The 12,515-nt window shown below is 47.2% G+C and overlaps 1 protein-coding gene and 1 pseudogene across 1 annotated transcript in view; one reads left to right on the top strand and one right to left on the bottom strand.

Moving 5' to 3' along the window:
* Nucleotides 1–12,515, top strand: part of LOC146817941 (potassium/sodium hyperpolarization-activated cyclic nucleotide-gated channel 1-like) — a 1,926,818-nt gene that overhangs the window by 1,631,334 nt on the left and 282,969 nt on the right. The gene's annotated exons all lie outside the window — the stretch shown is intronic.
* On the bottom strand, nt 5,692–7,269 carry LOC146817945 (28S ribosomal RNA; annotated as a pseudogene).

The following is a 12,515-nucleotide window of genomic DNA, read 5'->3' on the forward strand; positions in this document are numbered from 1 at the left end:
TAGAGAGACAGGCGTTTTCAATAAAAAGGGTTTATTGAACAGTCTAATTTCTCGTGCAAGAGATATGAATTGCTACAATCGTAAGACAGACTGCGATGTACAATAATACTGCAATAGCATGGTTTGTAGCTATGACATATATTAATCAAAATACATACATAAATAACATAATGCTAAAATGTGATACTCATCTGATGCTTCTAAATTGTTCTACCCCAGTGTACCTAACCTAAGTGCAGTACGAGCAGCGACGGCCCGTGTAGGGCATTTTACCGGGGCGGTGACGTGGCGCAGAGGAGGGGCAGGGTGGGCGTTTGCAAAATGCGGCATACGGCCGATTTCAGATTAGTTACGAAAACAATTAATAAAACGAATTTCGTTGCGTGCGCTGCATCGTCAAATGCGAGAATGAGAGAGGTTAGAATCTCTTTTCAGGACTCGATAGCCTAACCCCCGCAGGGGAGGTCAGAGAGCACTGGAGCTGGATTCTCTGCGAGGAGGATGGCAGCGTCAGGTCAGTGCATCAGGCTGGAACTCAATCTCCTTCCGAACTTGCCGTGGCAAACCGCGTAGTCTAGGTATGATTGAATCCTCCGGGAACCGCAATTTGCCAAGGCAAGTGCTAGTATATTTTTACCTTGAAGGTGTCTAGGAATACCAGTATTGACGTAAAAGTCGGGCAGAGTAACGTCATGAATGAACCACTAAGGAATAGATGTTCATGCATACTTAATGAATTCTTGGAGAAATCAATATTCAAGCTGGGGAAAATTCCTTAAGCTTAAGGGTCTGGTTTTCCAAGAAATATTTGTGACGTGGATGGACGGATGTAGGTGGCCATGCCTGTATTTGGTTTGTACGGACAATGTCTAAATAAGGGCCGGATTTCTATGTCCAAATAAGGGCAATGTGAATTGTACCTATATAAGGGCATAAATCGGGATACCTATAAACTGAATCTAAATCTACACACAACACCCACTCCAGTTTCGTATGAACGATGTTACTAAATCCTAAACGTTCTAAACATATCTTAAAACAGAGTATCGCATGGGTTTGCTAAAATAAGCTAAAAACATATCTAAAAGACATATGTTCTAAAAATACATTACAAAACCATTGCTATCCATAAAGTGTTGTACATATTAAAGGCAATGTTTCATTCTAAGCATAGGATTACATTGGAATGCTAAATGAATGAACCAAAATATATACATGTGATGAAATGGCTCGTAAATACAGAAGATAAAAGCCTTAAACCATTTCATATCAGGTTACATAAGTCAATTTGTTATTCATGACAAGGTGGCATACTGTCCCTGGAAGTGTTATCAAAGAATTCTGTTCTCTATGAATAGTTCTACTATAAGTAGATTACTGTGCCAAAAAATGCAAAAAGTACAAATATGGAAACAATAATTAACCATAAGAAAAAAGGTTCCAAAGTCAGTAGCATGTCTGAAAAAGAATGAAGGCCAAATTCAGAGTCTCTCCGGAACATTGTGTGCTTGATTCAAAAGTCAGTGTGTGGGGATGTAGAAAACATAAAAGTTTCTAAACGTGTAGACAACAAGTCGTCTACCGTTGAAGGTGAGAGTTGGAATACCTCGTGTAGAAGATCAACAGCACAGAGATGCGAACTATCGCCTTCAGCATGGGAAGCATCAGCAATGTTCGGATTGGATGTTACCTGCGTGCCTGGTGTTTCCTCTCGAACCTCAGCAGTAGCGTTGTGCGTCTGTGAGATCTCAATGAATGCCGCCATCAGGATTGGTAGCCGCTGGGGACAACACATAGCATGGGCCGTTATCGGGTCCAGCAGAGTATCGATATCCGTAGGCATGACTGATGGGAGTGTCAGACAAATGTCCAGCACGCATTTTTCACCGCATAGCAGGCAGCGTAGAACAGGTAAGATGCAATCTTGCCAGATAGGTCTGAATGACAGAAACCTAGTTGTGTTTAATTCTCGTAGATGAGGTAAACCCAGAATTTGGACGATGCGCTCACGACACTTCATCTCCAATAGAGTTCTTTCCATGGTGAACTGGGTATCGCTGGTGATTTGGCTTGCCATATCGCAGCAGTAGGAGCAAAAATAGTATCCCTGCAACGAGTGCTAAAAAGAGCAGCAATCTGCCAAACACAGAGTGCACAAAGTTTGGAAGGACTGCTTGAAAAGGTGCTAACAGTCCTGCACACACGGTCTTAAATACATGAACAATACCGCTCGTATCAGACATGTTTAAAATACGACCTAACATTTCTGAGAAATACACAGGGCAGTTTGTATACAAAAGGGTATGTATCTCTGCAGAAGTCCTTGCGACTTAGAGGTCATAGGTTTCTTTAGCAGAGGTCAATGGCACAGTTTTTTGTAAAAGAATGGCTTTCATTCTGCTTAGAGTGTCAATTCGTATAGAAGAGATATTCAGTGAAGGCCATAAAGGCGACTCCCTGACTAGGTCTATTTTTGGAAGCAAGACTTGCATACAGCAAGTGACCATGGAAGTAACCGTTACTAGATATGGGATACCTGGCAGCATGCCACAGCAGCTGTGATCATTCAACATAATGTAACTCCCATTCGAAAGTTGACAAAAGATTGGATTAATCACTGCTGCCGGGGAACCGTGCAGGTGGCAGGATAAGTTTGTAGTGGTACCATGACAGGCCCCATGTAAGTTAATACCCTGACAAAGGAGAGAACCGCGTAGTCACAGTTTTCATCGCTAAGAAACACTTCACGTCCCCCACTCCAACATCTGTGTGTGTAAGATAAATCCCAGGATGTCTTGATGTATTCTTTATCCAACCTTTCATATTTGCCTGCTGGTATATTTCTTAGGCAATACTGAAAATGGAAAGTCGTAACAGGTTGAGTAATCTTACCATGTATGATTCACTCAGTAGCTGGTTTTTCTGCCACTGTGAATGGTAATTTCTCCAGTTTTTCAATGCTCAGCACCGTATAGTCTGCTACCCTTTGCGCCAGTTTGAGCTGTCTGTCAGTGAGATTGAATTCTGAAAACAGTGACGTAGTATTGATTAAACGCCAAGGCACATGGCCAGAACGCAGGTTTTGGAGTGTCCAGCCTAATAGCATGATAGAACGTAACTGAGACTGACCATGTTGCAACATGACCAAGTCTTGTTCCATGATGTCTATGACAGAGGATACAATGCTGTCCAAAGAATATATCCCGGTCCCAGCTACTGCACCCAGGCAGGCCAGGGAGATCCTCCCAGGGCCTCTGGTGGAACCCCCCTCTGTCCCCAGCACCCGGACCCTCGGCCTGCTTGCGGCACGGGGGACTCCCACACCCCAGGGCCTGCCGGACGGAGCTCAAGCCCCGTGCCCGGTCCCAGTCCCAGCTTCTGAACCCTAGGCCAGACCTGGGAGAGCCTCCCTGGGCCACGATGGACCCCCTGTCCTCAGCGCCCGGGCACTCGGCTGGCTTACATGACTAGGGGCTACCACTCCCGGGGACCTGCCGGATCCTAGGGTCCAGTTTCTGCTGCTTACCCCAGCCAAGCAGGGGAACCTGCCTGGGCCAGGTGGGCTCACCCTAGTGCCCACTGGGACCCAGGCCAGGAGACCCAGCCACGCTGGGGCAGCATCCCCTACCCCAGTGGCCTGGCAGACCCGGCCCTGCTGGCTCCCTGACCCTGACCCTGCCCAGCCCCGTCCTCTCTCCTCCAAGGCTCGGAAACCCTCACCGGGGTCCACGCTCATTGTGTATCGAGCCAACCAGCCCAATCTTGCCACATAGGCACCCTTGACCAGAGTCCGGTCTGGACCGTGCCCCGAGGCCGCTATGCCCGTGGAGCCCAATTCCCCCCTGCCTGTGCTGGAGACCGGGCCCTGTCTGAGATCTGACCCAAGGGCCTCCCTCCCAGCCATAGAAGAGGGCTGATTCACAGGCCTGCCACTTCCCCTCTGCCAGGCCCCGCTCACCCACAGGAGAAAGGGAAGCCCTGCGCACGGCCTGCTGACCGCACCTCCTGGGCGGTGCGGGATGTCCACAAGTTGCTGCCATCCCAGACCGGGCCCAGACGTCCTTTGCTCAGGGCTTCTCATATCTCTCCAGGGGGCACCCCTTTCACACAGGGCTGGCCTCCTGCCGCTCCTCGACCAGGCACCAGTGGGGAACTAGGCAGGCCTCCCCGCTCTTCAGCCACCCTGCCCTGGCAACTGACTGTCACCCCCTACCCCGGACCCTGGGCCCAAAGGGGCTGACTCGGGCAGGTGCCCCATCCATCCTTCCCGGAGCCCCGGGAGGAGGAACCAAGGAGGCTTAAGCCCAGGCCACATCTTCTCCCCGCCAGCCTGCCCGGGGACCCATTTTCCCTGACACATAGTGGGGGCTTACAGAACCCTGGGGGAAGGACAAAAGTTGGCATCAGCCCGGCCATCTGGTCACCCCGCCAGCAGGGCCATCTGGTCACCCAGCCCACAGGGCCATCTGGTCACCCGGCCCGCAGGGCCATCTGGTCACCCAGCGAGCAGGGCCATCTGGTCGCCCGGCCCGCTGGGCCATCTGGTTGCGCAGCCAGGTGACCAGATGGCCCGGGACGACCTAGCGTCCAGATTGCCTGGGAGGGTGCCGTACCCAGTCGCCCTTGGAGTCAGACGAAGGTGAGGGTGGCCAGGTGCTCCGAGGCTGCGGTTCGGGAGGCTCCTTCCCCGGGGCTGCTCACCTCCCTGCTCGACTTGCGCAGGAAGGCCCAGATCTCTATACTGGGGTGAATGTATGACATTGTTCTGCATTCTGTCCATCAACTGTTGCTTTTGCATTTGTCACCCCGCGTGGGATGGGTATGCCCAGACGTGGGTCCCATGCTCTCCATGCCACTAGAACCAAGCTATCCTGGCTGAAGAGGGGTGAATCCCCGAAACTGGTTCTAGGATGCTTGTTTCCAGTCCAGGGAGGACCTGGTTTGGCAGTTCGGGCTGGACTGTTCCCATGAGGCACATGGTCAAGACTGATTTGCATATGGCTGGGTTCAAACTGGAAAAGCATGGTGAGCAAAAAAACGATGGATTTAGGCCCAGATCTCTGTACTGGGGTGAATGTATGACATTGTTCTGCATTCTGTCCATCAACTGTTGCTTTTGCATTTGTCACACCGAGTGGGACGGGTATGCCCAGACGTGGGTCCCGTGCTCTCCATACCACTGGAATAAAGCTACCCTGGCTGAAGAGGGGTGAAACCCCGAAATCGGTTCTAGGATGCTTGTTTCCAGTCCAGGGAGGACCTGGCTTGGCAGTTCGGGCTGGACTGTTCCCATGAGGCACAGGGTCAAGACTGATTTGCATATGGCTGGGTTCAAACTGGAATGGCATGGTGAGCAAAAAAACTATGGATTTAGGCCACAATCTCTGTACTAGGGTGAATGTATGACATTGTTCTGCATTCTGCCCAGCAGCTGTTATTTATGCAGTGGGAAGGGGGCCCGGCCGGCCCAGGCCATCTGGTCACCCTGCTGACCTGCACCGGATGGTGGCCCCGATCCCCGCACCCCAGTGGGGAAGGGACGGGAGGGGGAGGCACCCGTGCTGGAGGGCACTTGGTGAAGGCAGACTCCAGCAGGCCCGCATCGCCCCCTCCTGCCGTCCCGGTGGCAGAGGGACCCACCCCTGGGTGTGGTGGAGGAGGGCATCCGTGGGCTCCCACGCACAGAAAAACAAAAGCTTGGCTCAGAGGATGACCCTCGCTAGATCGTCGCGAGGTAGCTGCTCTGCTACTTACGAAACCCTGACCCTGAATCAGGTTGTCTATGAATGATTTAGCACCGGGTGCCCACCGAACATGCGATGCACTAAGGGCAATGGAGACAGCCCCCTTCCGTCTGCTCTCCGTTCCCCAAGCGAGCAGCTCTACGCACGGCCCCCGAGAGAGGCCGGCTATCCCAGGCCAATTGAGGCTCCACGGCACTGCAGTATCGTTACAGTTTAGGGGTGATTCTCACTTAGAGGCGTTCAGTCATAATTCCACAGATGGTAGATTCGCCCCATTGGCTCCTCAGCCAAGCACATACACCAAATGTCTTAACCTGCGGTTTCTCTCATACTGAGCAGGATTACTATTGCAACAACACATAATCAGTAGGGTAAAACTAACCTGTCTCACGATGCTCTAAAGCCAGCTCATGTTCCCTATTAGTGGGTGAACAATCCAACGCTTGGTGAATTCTGCTTCACAATGATGGGAGGAACCGACATCGAAGGATCAAAAAGCGACTTCCCTATAAACGCCTGGCCGCCACAAGCCAGATATCCCTGTGGTAACTTTTCTGACACATCCTGCTTGAAACTGAAAAAGTCAGAAAAATCATTAGGCCCTGCTTTCACAAAATCGAGATAAGCGAGCTTTTGCCCTTCTGCCCTGCGGAAGGTTTCTGTCCTCCCTGAGCTCGCCTTAGGACACCTGCGTTATTGTTTGACAGGTGTACCGCCCCAGTCAAACTCCCCACCTGCCACTGTCCCCAGAGCGGGTCGCGCCGGGCGGGCACCGGGCGCTTAGAGCCAGAAGCGAGAGCCCTACGGGGCTCACCCTCCGGCCTCACCGGGTAAGTGAAAAAACTATAAGAGTAGTGGTATTTCTCCGGCAGCCCGAGGGCCTCCAACTTATTCTACACCTCCTCATGTCTCTTTACAGTGCCAGACTAGAGTCAAGCTCAACAGGGCTTTCTTACCCCGCTGATTCTGCCAAGCCCGTTCCTTAGGCTGTTGTTTCACTAGATAGTAGGTAGGGCCAGTGGGAATCTCATTCATCCATTCATGCACGTCACTAATTAAGATGATGAGGTATTTGGCTACCTTAAGAGAGTCATAGTTACTCCCGCCGTTTACCCACGCTTCATTGAATTTCTTCATTTTGACATTCAGCACTGGGCAGAAATCACATCGTGTCAACACCCGCCTCGGGCTTTCGCTATGCTTTGTTTTAATTAAACAGTCGGATTCCCCTGGTCTGCACCAGTTCTAAGTCAGCTGCTAGGCACCGGCCAAGGCAGAACACCGGCCCCGTGCCCCCAGGGAGGGGGCACGGAGAGAGGCGACCATCACAGCTGGGGCGATCCACACTAAGGGCCTGGCTCACGTCCAGTGTCGCCGCCACCCCGGAGGGAGGCGCCTTATCCAGCCGCGGCATGCGCCCAGCCCCGCTTCGCGCCCCAGCCCGACCGAACCAGCCCTTAGAGCAAATCCTTATCCCGAAGTTACAGATCTGACTTGCTGACTTCCCTTGTAGTGTAGTTCCTATATCCCTGATAGGCTCTGCGCATTGGAATAACATACACTATAGATTTGACATAGGACTAAGGTCAGTATGTCTCTATCGGGTATATTAAACTTAAATACTTGTGTGTGCCAGCTAACTCAGAGGTCACTAGAAACTTCTCGAATATACAAGAAGGGATTAGTCTCTGACAACCGCATAAACATGACAACTTTGTTTCCCTTTAGAATCGGAACAGACTCAGTATCGTGGAAACAATAGATAACAGTTTCACCCCAGTCAATCGTGCATGCTTCGTTTCTACAGAGTTGCACAGAAATAGAGAGACAGGCGTTTTCAATAAAAAGGGTTTATTGAACAGTCTAATTTCTCGTGCAAGAGATATGAATTGCTACAATCGTAAGACAGACTGTGATGTACAATAATACTGCAATAGCATGGTTTGTAGCTATGACATATATTAATCAAAATACATACATAAATAACATAATGCTAAAATGTGATACTCATCTGATGCTTCTAAATTGTTCTACCCCAGTGTACCTAACCTAAGTGCAGTACGAGCAGCGACGGCCCGTGTAGGGCATTTTACCGGGGCGGTGACGTGGCGCAGAGGAGGGGCAGGGTGGGGGTTTGCAAAATGCGGCATAAGGCCGATTTCAGGTAAGTTACGAAAACAATTAATAAAACGAATTTCGTTGCGTGCGCTGCATCGTCAAATGCGAGAATGAGAGAGGTTAGAATCTCTTTTCAGGACTCGATAGCCTAACCCCCGCAGGGGAGGTCAGAGAGCACTGGAGCTGGATTCTCTGCGAGGAGGATGGCAGCGTCAGGTCAGTGCATCAGGCTGGAACTCAATCTCCTTCCGAACTTGCCGTGGCAAACCGCGTAGTCTAGGTATGATTGAATCCTCCGGGAACCGCAATTTGCCAAGGCAAGTGCTAGTATATTTTTACCTTGAAGGTGTCTAGGAATACCAGTATTGACGTAAAAGTCGGGCAGAGTAACGTCATGAATGAACCACTAAGGAATAGATGTTCATGCATACTTAATGAATTCTTGGAGAAATCAATATTCAAGCTGGGGGAAATTCCTTAAGCTTAAGGGTCTGGTTTTCCAAGAAATATTTGTGACGTGGATGGACGGATGTAGGTGGCCATGCCTGTATTTGGTTTGTACGGACAATGTCTAAATAAGGGCCGGATTTCTATGTCCAAATAAGGGCAATGTGAATTGTACCTATATAAGGGCATAAATCGGGATACCTATAAACTGAATCTAAATCTACAGACAACACCCACTCCAGTTTCGTATGAACGATGTTACTAAATCCTAAACGTTCTAAACATATCTTAAAACAGAGTATCGCATGGGTTTGCTAAAATAAGCTAAAAACATATCTAAAAGACATATGTTCTAAAAATACATTACAAAACCATTGCTATCCATAAAGTGTTGTACATATTAAAGGCAATGTTTCATTCTAAGCATAGGATTACATTGGAATGCTAAATGAATGAACCAAAATATATACATGTGATGAAATGGCTCGTAAATACAGAAGATAAAAGCCTTAAACCATTTCATATCAGGTTACATAAGTCAATTTGTTATTCATGACAAGGTGGCATACTGTCCCTGGAAGTGTTATCAAAGAATTCTGTTCTCTATGAATAGTTCTACTATAAGTAGATTACTGTGCCAAAAAATGCAAAAAGTACAAATATGGAAACAATAATTAACCATAAGAAAAAAGGTTCCAAAGTCAGTAGCATGTCTGAAAAAGAATGAAGGCCAAATTCAGAGTCTCTCCGGAACATTGTGTGCTTGATTCAAAAGTCAGTGTGTGGGGATGTAGAAAACATAAAAGTTTCTAAACGTGTAGACAACAAGTCGTCTACCGTTGAAGGTGAGAGTTGGAATACCTCGTGTAGAAGATCAACAGCACAGAGATGCGAACTATCGCCTTCAGCATGGGAAGCATCAGCAATGTTCGGATTGGATGTTACCTGCGTGCCTGGTGTTTCCTCTCGAACCTCAGCAGTAGCGTTGTGCGTCTGTGAGATCTCAATGAATGCCGCCATCAGGATTGGTAGCCGCTGGGGACAACACATAGCATGGGCCGTTATCGGGTCCAGCAGAGTATCGATATCCGTAGGCATGACTGATGGGAGTGTCAGACAAATGTCCAGCACGCATTTTTCACCGCATAGCAGGCAGCGTAGAACAGGTAAGATGCAATCTTGCCAGATAGGTCTGAATGACAGAAACCTAGTTGTGTTTAATTCTCGTAGATGAGGTAAACCCAGAATTTGGACGATGCGCTCACGACACTTCATCTCCAATAGAGTTCTTTCCATGGTGAACTGGGTATCGCTGGTGATTTGGCTTGCCATATCGCAGCAGTAGGAGCAAAAATAGTATCCCTGCAACGAGTGCTAAAAAGAGCAGCAATCTGCCAAACACAGAGTGCACAAAGTTTGGAAGGACTGCTTGAAAAGGTGCTAACAGTCCTGCACACACGGTCTTAAATACATGAACAATACCGCTCGTATCAGACATGTTTAAAATACGACCTAACATTTCTGAGAAATACACAGGGCAGTTTGTATACAAAAGGGTATGTATCTCTGCAGAAGTCCTTGCGACTTAGAGGTCATAGGTTTCTTTAGCAGAGGTCAATGGCACAGTTTTTTGTAAAAGAATGGCTTTCATTCTGCTTAGAGTGTCAATTCGTATAGAAGAGATATTCAGTGAAGGCCATAAAGGCGACTCCCTGACTAGGTCTATTTTGGGAAGCAAGACTTGCATACAGCAAGTGACCATGGAAGTAACCGTTACTAGATATGGGATACCTGGCAGCATGCCACAGCAGCTGTGATCATTCAACATAATGTAACTCCCATTCGAAAGTTGACAAAAGATTGGATTAATCACTGCTGCCGGGGAACCGTGCAGGTGGCAGGATAAGTTTGTAGTGGTACCATGACAGGCCCCATGTAAGTTAATACCCTGACAAAGGAGAGAACCGCGTAGTCACAGTTTTCATCGCTAAGAAACACTTCACGTCCCCCACTCCAACATCTGTGTGTGTAAGATAAATCCCAGGATGTCTTGATGTATTCTTTATCCAACCTTTCATATTTGCCTGCTGGTATATTTCTTAGGCAATACTGAAAATGGAAAGTCGTAACAGGCAGAGTAATCTTACCATGTATGATTCACTCAGTAGCTGGTTTTTCTGCCACTGTGAATGGTAATTTCTCCAGTTTTTCAATGCTCAGCACCGTATAGTCTGCTACCCTTTGCGCCAGTTTGAGCTGTCTGTCAGTGAGATTGAATTCTGAAAACAGTAGTATTGATTACACGCCAAGGCACATGGCCAGAACGCAGGTTTTGGAGTGTCCAGCCTAATAGCATGATAAAACGTAACTGAGACTGACCATGTTGCAACATGACCAAGTCTTGTTCCATGATGTCTATGACAGAGGATACAATGCTGTCCAAAGAATATATCCTGGTCGACAGAGTCGTTAACCCATTGTCTACTACAGAGAGAGATTTCTCTAAATGAATACGATCAATTTTTCGTATTCGTTCTGCAGTCTCTGCTTGGGTGACCTTCCATGCTTCATTATAAGCAGCGTAGATAGCAGCATATATGAAACATTTTTGACGTGGTCTTCTTGGTCCTAACAAGAATTCCCTAAGGTCTACGTCTTCTTGAAGTAAAGTTAAGTGTTGTTTTACATCCTCTAGTGTAGCTTTCTGTAGCCAATCAAGGCAAAGTTTCCCTACATTGTAAGTTGTTACTACCCCCGGATGCTGTCTTTGGACATAATGTGGGTCTGGCCTATGAAAGGTAAAACCTTGTGTTTTATTCAGGAATCTATCTTGACAGTTGTTTGTGTCTAAGGGCCAGAGCAACCATTTTCTCCATTCAGGATCTGATCTGTTGTGATGCAAAATATTATGTACGTCGACCTCCCCCTTTATAGTGCTTTCACTTGTAGGTGCAGGTATAGACAGGGTGTTCATGTCTTTTATCTTGGCTAATCCAAGGCATGATGTTTGTTGGACAGTGTCGTTCAAAAACATAATTTGCTCAGGGATGATACAGGCTCTAAACAAAGCTTCTATTCCCTGTACTTGCCAATCTTTAGTACCCCAGACAGTTTTTGTCTCAATATTGTATTTCTAAAAGTCGTAACCCTATCTAGACAGTTGGGCAATAAAGGCTGCAGAATAAATCTGTTTGGTATTCGCTAACATACTATTCATTCCTGTCTTATTGACATTTTTAGAGTAAAATGATTCTGCACTTGACAAATTGATCCCTGAAAAATACGGAAATTTCATTGCAAATGTTTTCGAGCTACCCTTTGGTGGCGTCGGACAATGTTCCCATTGGTTATACATAAATATGTTTCTGGGCATTGCAGATGTATGCAAGAAATGATGACCATAGTGGTTATAGTAATACATTTGTTCATAGTCCGATGAACCTTGTAGATATACATTATTAGTGAATGCAGCTGACATCTCTAGATCAGACGTCATATTATTAACAGTATCGATGTCCCAATCATCAGAAAAGGTACTGGAGATAATAAAGTCACTTAATGAAATTTTAAATAAATGTGGAATCTTCAAAAGCTCCGACGGACCAAAAATGTCATATTCAGTTTTGTCCCACACTATACCATCAGGTATAGTAATCGCTGTGATGTTCACTGCTGACAAGTCTCTTGCTTCACGATGGGATGATTTGTGTGGCTGGAGAAGTAAGTTCACTCTTGTACTTGCTGTGTCCATTTGAATAGATCTTCCATTAATCAGCATACCCAGAGTTATTATCAGAGCTAACCAAAGTAGAAAGAAGAATATTCCCAAAACAATCCATAGTTCAATCCATGGTGAAACCAGATAAGTCTTTTTCAGGAGTTGAAAAAAGTCTGTTGCTTGTTCTTTGAAAGTTCTTTGTGCTGGCGTAGTTTCAGGCTCGCTGGGATCCTCAGAAAACGTATCAAAGTTCATGAAATAGCCAGAAGCAGTTCTGTCAATGGTTGGAATTGCATCAGGATTTGTTGAATTCACTGGAACCAGCTGATCACTTGTTACTTCGTGGTAGACAGGTGTATCTGGACGAACTGTTATTTGGGTCTCAAGAGGTACAAGGTCCATAGCATTGTTGCTTAGTCCTCTATTTCTTACTGTCGAATCTTCAAAGGTGATGAGTCTCTCAGTTTGAACCTCTTGGATTGTAGCTA

This window comes from Triturus cristatus, chromosome 6 (genome assembly GCF_964204655.1).
Source record: "Triturus cristatus chromosome 6, aTriCri1.1, whole genome shotgun sequence".
NCBI lineage: Eukaryota > Metazoa > Chordata > Amphibia > Caudata > Salamandridae > Triturus > Triturus cristatus.